This window comes from Artemia franciscana, chromosome 3 (genome assembly GCF_032884065.1).
Source record: "Artemia franciscana chromosome 3, ASM3288406v1, whole genome shotgun sequence".
NCBI lineage: Eukaryota > Metazoa > Arthropoda > Branchiopoda > Anostraca > Artemiidae > Artemia > Artemia franciscana.
This window is the reverse complement of record NC_088865.1, coordinates 50,890,849-50,899,531: the sequence shown is the minus strand read 5'-3', so window position 1 is coordinate 50,899,531 and position 8,683 is coordinate 50,890,849. Positions and strand designations below refer to the sequence as shown.

General features: G+C 35.5%; 1 protein-coding gene across 2 annotated transcripts in view; it reads left to right on the top strand.

Annotated features, from left to right (window-relative positions):
• The first annotated feature begins 8,190 nt into the window (after nucleotides 1–8,190).
• LOC136025379 (serine/threonine-protein kinase 10-like) overlaps nucleotides 8,191–8,683 on the top strand; it is a 114,827-nt gene continuing 114,334 nt past the window's right edge. For both annotated transcript variants that reach the window (XM_065701361.1, XM_065701359.1), the window contains exon 1: nucleotides 8,191–8,330. The gene's annotated coding sequence lies outside the window, so the exon portion shown is untranslated. The remainder of the gene's footprint in view (nucleotides 8,331–8,683) is intronic.

Below are 8,683 nucleotides of genomic sequence, written 5' to 3'. Positions count from 1 at the left end.
TTTGTCATGATGCTGTCCAAAATTAAGACATGTAAAGCAGAAAAAGGAACTAGTGTTATACAATTATTTTTCTGCTTTATTAGAACTGTAATTTTTATGCCGTTTTAATAAAGCAGCCCTGAGACGCATTAAAATTACAGGTCTCAAACGTGCATGAAGTGCCAAAAAAAGTATGGTGTTACCCAGCAAATTTAAAAAAGTATAAATGCCAATTATAAATAACCCTATTGGCAACGTTGGTAATGCTGGCTGCTGCTACTGGTAAAACAGAAAATTTTAAAGCGTAAATGGCTTTACTATATTGCCCGGTAATGATGCAAACTAGGACGTTTCACAACTCATTTAAGGAGCTAACTACCCTAGGGTAGTAAAATTGCATACGCCCATCCTCAATTCCACCCTTTTCAGAGCTTCGCTCTTTACCCTGATATGAAGTACGTACTCCTTTAAAAATATATTTATGAGCTCCTCCCACCCCATTCAAGGACATCCTTTTTTTGCTCCAGGATAATTTGCCAAAGAAAGACGATCTGGCAACCTATCATCCGTAACGTGTGACCCATCCCTCCTAACTGTCCTTCATTACAGGCCTATATAGTGGGATCGAGGTATATTTTTCGTAAAGCTTAATTCTTAATGTATAAAGTTCAAACAAGTATCGGTTTCACTTGACAGCTGTTATTTTTATGGTTTCTAGCATTCTATTCTCATTTCTTACACCTTTTCTATCAAACTGTTTTTCACTGCAAAAAAAAACTCCCTTTGTTTTGGCGATTGTACATCTTCACTGCATGCAGCTCCCCATCTAATACGGCTGGGCTGCTTAAGTAAACAAAGCTATGCTTTTGGTCAATTTTTGCGGTACCTAACATCACCTCTTCATCCTTATTTAATCCCGACTTAAACGAATTTGAATTAACTTTTGCAACAATTTTTGCACCCTGAATTCATTTCAGGGTGATTGGTTCATCAACTAATTGATTTTCATGTGAGTAGATTTCCAAGTAAAGTCGGCCATTCGAAAAAGAGATTCCATCCAAGTTTGCTTTTTTTTTTTATATACTCATAGTACAGGAAACCAATCAATTCTCACTTATCTTATTTAGAAGACTCCCCATCCGGAGTGTTAAAAATAAAAATAGTATATTTTCATGTGTTGTATTTATTCAAATAGCCTTTTTAATAACCTCATTTATGGATACATGAAATGTATCCATTTCACCGACATTTGTTACTGATGTTTATTGCTTTTTTTTTGTCTTCTTTTCTTAGAGATCAGCTAATAATTTAAATGCTTATTTAAATTGCTTTTATTAATTTAAAAATTAAATTGCTTTTATTTATTTATTAATTTAAATGCTTATTTAAATGCTCCTTGGCTTGAGGTTATAATGTAAGAATATAGATTAATAAAATTATATTCATATCTTTTATGTCATATCTTCTTATCGATCCTGCCAGTCTTTGATTTATAACAAAATAATTAGAAGGTTAGCCATCTTACCACCATGTGAGTACCACGTTAATTTATGGGCCATTTACTTACCAAAGATCGCATGGGTTGTAACTAGGATATTATACCTACAAAACTGCAGCAGTCTATTACCGTTCATATTTTTCTTCTCTATATCAAATTTCCCTGACCTTGGATGTCTTCTATGCTATCCTTCTATGATATTCTAGGATACTTCTATTAGCCTAGTCATTCCACAGGGCCATATGCCAGTATGACTGATACCTTGCACTTTTTGGTCACAAAATGTGCAACTCCAATTCTGTTATTAACACTTTCTCAACCTAAATTAGAATTGGAAGCTTCCTTACTCATCATGGACCATAATCTCCGGCCATTTACCCCATCCTTAATTTTAAATTAAAACTTCTACTTTCCTAATCCTTGGAGATGAGTGGAACTTCCAAAAAGCTGATATTGAAACATCTCATACCGTCATTCAAAAGTCAACACGATAATTGTCTTTCTGCGTAGTCTATCCCACCAATTTCATATTATGTAAATCATTCAAATTGTTATCCCCTCAACAAAAGTAATAGGCCCCACCAATACAGGTTAGCCACTAATAACTGCTTCTCATGTCGACAAAAAGGGCTTTAGCTGGCTTACAACTGGACAACAAATATAACTTAGACCTTCAAAATGGAGGCTATGTACAAAGCCTCTAAATTTGGCCAAAGGCTTCAAATACAGTACCAACGAAAATGCTAATATTTCTTGATTTTAACATTATTTGAGCTTTTAACAAAAAGAGAAGCAGAGTCTGGTCACTTGCCGGTTAGAAGGCATGAAATAGAAAGAATTACTAGCTAGAGTGAAAAGTAAATTTTATCCTAGAACTGCCCATGAATTCTGTGTTGTCGACTGTACACTGTAAGATAAAATACTAAGCTCTCATTGTTGTGTGTTCATGGTATTCACTCATGGTAATAAGAATCTATTTTCATCTAAGCATAAACGTTATAACATGATGGTCACAAGGACGATTACAAGGGTGTTCCCAATAGTAAATTGTTGAAACGATGTGATTGTTTGACTGGAGAACAACTCTGTTAAGTCATTGAATAGAGAAACTGATAAAAATATTCTTCGGTCCGCTGATTAGGCAAGTACTTCATAATTTGACGGATTATAATCGTCCAAAATTTTAGTGTGTATCGTCGTTTAGCCTTAATGATTGCTGGAATATGCTTGGTCAAAGGCTGGTTTTGTTTCCCCTCCTGGTCTAATCCAAACAATATTTTGCTGCTTTTTCTCTCGATAATCTTTTACTACAAAAAAAGAGAGAATCAACACCTCATTTAGACACAATAATAAAAGCATAAGTAAAAGTAGTGTTTGATTTGATCAAGTAATTGCTTGGGTGTCGTTTCAAGTACGCATACATTTTGAAAATATAAATATTTTACATTTTGTAAGCCAATCGCTGCTTTCCAATCGCTGCTTTTATCTTTCCCAACGAGAAAAGATGTGGAAAAAATGGTTCTCCCCTCTGCTGTAAAGAAAACGATCAACCTGAAATTTGAGGAGATTTGAGGCGAATAAAATGAGGCAAATAACAGAGTCTAGTAACTTCACCTATACTTATAATAACTTCATTTCAATTTGTGTTCAATCTGAGTCTGTCACTGTTGTTTGAAATTGAACAAATGGATATAGAATCAAAATCTATTAGAGAAAATTACAGAATTTTCTAGATTTCAACAGGTGTAACTGCTATAATTAAAATAACCCCCTAGCGTCTTAAAATAACTATTGCAAAACAGAAAGTTTGCTTTATTAACGTTTGTGAAGGCTTTTGAACGAAAACCTTATATATTACGTTTTAACCAAATTCCTCGAACATCTGTTCGCAAATTCAGACAGGTTTCAAACATTTCTCAATAAATCAATAAATGCTATTTCAGAAATAATTAGTATTACACGGATTCCACAGAATAATAATGTTCGGTTATGGAACAAAAACTTGGCAATTCCGGAAAGAGTGTTAAGGTCGTTAAACATGGCGTGACATCAAGTCAAGAAAAGGTACATGACTGGAACCGCCATCGTTACAGACCTACAGCGCCATCTGGAACAGCAGATGCAAATTTTTGCATAGATAACAATAATATGTCCCCTTTTATCCCGTAGCGATAGAAACTAGTACTACTACTAACAACTCACCGTAGCATCAAGCCACCTGAGGCCAACACAGCTACGCACGCCCCTGCTCCATCCCTATCCATTAAAAGCCTCCCTCTTTACACCATCCCAGGAAGGTCCCATTTCCCTTAAATCTTTCTTTATGACATCCTCCCACACCAACCGCGGACGTCCTGCTGTCTGTTTAGCCCTAGATGATTGACCAAAAAGGGCAATCTTCGGCAATCTATCATCCTTCATCCGCAGAACGTGCCCAAGCCATCTCAGCCTTTATCTCATTATTGCCCTAGAAAGCGGAATTGAACCGCACTTTTCGCACATCCAGCAAACACAGTCAGTCAGCTGGATACCCAGAACAATCCGTAGGCAATTTCTCTGAAAAACATCTAGTAAATCTTCATCCGCTTTTTGGAGCTCATTTATCTCATTATTGCCCTAGAAAGCGGAATTGAACCGCACTTTTCGCACATCCAGCAAACACAGTCAGTCAGCTGGATACCCAGAACAATCCGTAGGCAATTTCTCTGGAAAACATCTAGTAAATCTTCATCCGCTTTTCGGAGCGCCCTTGCTTCAGAACCATATTTGACCGCTGTCATCACTAGCTTCGAATATGCTAATCTTGGCTGGCAGACTTATCTTTCTATTCTTCCAAACTTTTTTCGACTGAGAAAAAAAAAAACACCCTGAACCTTCGCTATTCTGCTTTTAATATCTTCATTGCTCCCACCGCCTTTACTAATAATGTTACCAAGGTAAGTGAAGCTGTCCGCCTGATCAATCTTTTCGTTACCCAACGTCATCTTTTCATTTTCACTTATTCCTAACCTTAGTGACTTAGTCTTCTTAACATTAACTCTCAAACCTATTCTAGCACTCTGAACTCGTAAAACCTCTAAAAGTCCATTCATTTTGCTCCCCCTTTCATCTAGGATGCTTAAACCTTCAGCATAATCTAATTCCAGGAAAGTTTCTTCTCCCCATTTGATTCCGTGTTCTCCTATTGCCTTTCCTGGGCTCCTTGAGACAAAGTCCATCAAAATGATCCATATAATGGGGAATAGAATACAACCCTTCTTAGTTCCTGGTTTAATAGGAAACCGGCTGCTAAATTCATTTCCTACCTGAACCGTGTTATTCTCGTACATAGCACTAATCACTTTGACGTACTTGTCTGGCATACCATACAAGGATAAGATCTTCGCTAAAGCTCATCTATCAACAGAATCGAATGCTTGCTCGAAATCTATAAGACTGAGAACTAAAGATGTTAAATAACTCACGTACTTTTCAATCATTAACCTAAGATGGAAAAATTTGGTCGACATATTCTCTACCCTTTCTATAACCACACTGTTCTTCTCTTGTCACTTTGTCTACAGCACCTCTCATTCTAAAAAGTCTCATATTGCTTAGTAATTTGCTACCTACAGAGACCAGGCTAATGTCTCAATAATTATCACACTCAGTCAATTACCTTTGTTATACAGTGGTTTAATTAGGGTTTTCCTAAAATCGCTAGATACTTCTCCTTTTTCAAAAATAATATTCGTAATCTTCAGTAGCTTGTTTTTAACCTTAGAGCTGCCATGTTTAGGGAATTAATTTACCACACTATCAGCAACTGGGACCTTATTATTTTCTAATCCTTATAGTATTGTCGCCAATTCTTCCTTACAAAACAAATCTTCCTTCTCATTCAAGGTATCACAAGCTTTTTCATTTTCTTTTATATCTTTTCCTGCAACCCTATCTCGGTTTAGCACATTCTCAAAATGTTGTAGTCATCTCTTTTTAATTCTGTTTTTTTTATTTTCGAGTTGGGCTGTTTTTAACTTGATTGTAATTTCTATTTTAAATTTTCGCCCCATTTGCACCTAAAGGTTTTGCTAACTTTTATGGTTGGAAGGGACGGTAGACATTCAAGAGACAAGCTGGTCGCTTTACAGACTTTTTGCAAGCCAAAAAGAAAGATTATAGAAGTTTATTACTATAATGATTCTTTTACTTTTGGTGATTTTATTATACGATTCTTTTCTAACTAAACTCTGTAATAACAAAGTTCTTAGTTCGTTCCAATGAGAAAATTATTATTTACAAGATTTCGCCAGAAAAAATGCATCCTAGATACCCCATCCTCTGCCTAATGCTTGGACTTATCAACGGGTAAAGTCCAAAAGTTCATTGATTTTGTTGTTTTTTTGTTTGTTTTTTCCCTGTTTTTTCTCAAGAGCAAGCTGATGCATTACTGGAGGAAATTTTTGGATAATTTTAATCCAGATTTCATAAACTGATAATGTGAGTAAGCAGAAAATACCACCATGAGAAATGATCCCTTTCCCAATATTCCTACTGCTTTTAGAAGACAAGAAATCATCGTTCCAGTCCGAAATGCAAAGGATTTTCAAACAACCTTGAAACCTTGACGCTCTGTTGAAATCAAGATGACTCTGTTAGAAATGACAGAGCTGAGATAGCAGCCATATGGCTCTTTGATTCTTGCTGCTAAGGTAATAGTCATCAATGAAACTTTAAAAACGATTGTGCAGGCCAACCCGTAAATAATAATAATGTTATTTTAACAGATTCAAGAACAGATTCAAGATCTGCCCTAGATATAATCCAACAAATCCATTCGATGGTCCTTGACAACGGTTTGGCTCTTCTTCGATGGAGCTTTCTGAGGATTTAACAGCAAGAAAAGATAGTTCAGTTTCAACATATTCTTGGCTGCCAAGAAATGAGAAGGAGTGATCTGGCTGATGCATCAGTTACAAAGGTAACCCAGCCAACCAGATCCTCCTGCCAAAAACTTCATACTAAGAGACAGCCTGAGACCAATCCCCAAACCTGAAAAGCCAGTTCAACCCCTGTTTACAAAGAAGGCAGAATGTGTAATACACCACAGGGTTAATTTCTAAGCAATGTTCACTAAGGATATAGAATGGAAGATGGATCTTGCATCCTTGCCAAACTGCCAAGCAGCAATAAATCCATTCAATGCATTTTTTTTGAATGCACTTCGTCACATTTAGCTTCTACTAAACAACAAGAATATCTTGAAAAATACCATTTCGAACACAGCCTCAAGCAACTAATCCAAGAAGATTTATCTAACGTCATAGAAAAGACGGATATATTCTCCGTCTTTACGGATGTATCCGAAAAAACGGAAGATATTCCTTCTCCAAGAAGATTTATCTAACGTCGTAGAAAAGAAGATATTCTGTCGCGTTAGTTTCCCGAGCTTGAAATCTTTTGGGCAACCCACCTAAGCAATACGTTTCTGAGAATTGCTAGTTAGATAGAAGGGTTAAGCTGCAAAGAGGTGTTATTTCTTTGCGGCCTTTGCTTAGTCTGCAGAGAAATAATTATATTTTGTTTTAAGATTCAATCTCCCTCTTTACTTTCATCCACAAAAAAATCTTTCAAATTTTCGGAAAAGATGGAAAATTAAGAATAAGGCTTAATAATTGTCACTGAAAAGCCCATAGCCCTAAAATTGAAGAAAAAAACATCAAATTTCTAATATGATGGACACCCGATGTTGGTTTTGTGCTAGTATTTTTATTTACTTTGCTGTTTTAACCACTAATTTTAATTTTTCGAATGTTTCTCTAATATTTCTGTTGTATTTTAGCCAAATACTTTTACGTCAATATTACTTTGTTCAATCCTACTTAGTGAGGTATGTGGAACAACATGAAGACTCTTTCCCATCTTAAAGATGGTCTTTAGAGCAGTTATTGTGTCTATTATGGTCAAACTGGGGCTAATAGTTTATTTTCTCCTTTAAAATGTAAAGAATACGATTCCGTCTGATGGGTAATCAATGGTTAAAATATTGGATTTTTTTTCTTAGAATACTGGAATCCCCTGCAGAAGATGCACAGTCAAACAAAATACACTAAATAGTGTTACCAGCTTAATGCCAAAACAGGCAACTCCAAACAGGCAAATTTCAGTAGAGAAAAAAAATAACTGATGAATTTATTAAACTGGAAAGAAAAGCGTCTTTTTATTTGAAAAATCATTATAGAAATCAGCGACCTATTCAATGGAAAAAAAACACAATGACATATCTGACATAGGAGGGATTACCAGAATCTTAAGATCATGCACACACCCTGACGTTTTCTAAAAATCCACAACATCAACGAGGGACTTAGGGGCCAAAGATTTGACTGTACGACTCACTATAAGCCCTTTGTTGTTTTCTGAAACAATAAACTTGGTATGTAATTTAAGCTGTCTAGCGACAATATGGATAACTATTCTTTTTTGAGATGAAAACTCGGACAAAAATTTCAAATTTCTAGTTGAACCAGAATCAATATAATCATTGAAACATTTTCGAACGTCTTTTTTTAATTTTTGTACTACTTCCAAAGTAGTACTTGCTGAAGTAGTTTGTTTTGCCTCTTGAGTACGATGTAAAAAACAAAATACGTAAAACGAAAGGCAAAAAAGATTTGACTGAGCTTTTGTTTTTACTGCTATCTATTCTGGTAGAATTAGTTAAAGCAAAAAACATACTCCTTACATTTATCAGCATTTATTAAACAAACAATTTTCCAGATTAATGTTTTAGGAATAAAAATTTCATGCTTGGGTTTGTTTTATCTCATGGCATTCTGTTATTTATGTTTGGCTTATTAAATGCCTGAACAAGGTGAATATTTTTTTTTAGTTATTTATGTTTAGGCTAAGACCAAGCTAGTCATAGGCCTAGTCTACTTTGTTAATATGCCAGCCAAGCTTATCTCTTAACCCTAGGTTGAATATTTGCCTGGCTGTATCACTGGTGCAAATGATTACCATCCAGTAAGTACCTTCAATATCCTTCATTGATCATACATGTGAGAAAGGAACACCTGCCTTTTAGCCTACATTAGGCTATAACAAAAGAGTTGTACAATTGTATTCCACATTCAACACTTTCCAGATATAGGCCTAATGGTGGTAAAATTCTAGTTTGTTGACTTCTTGCTATCTCAGAAAGGGGTTAGGTTAGGAAAATGAAAG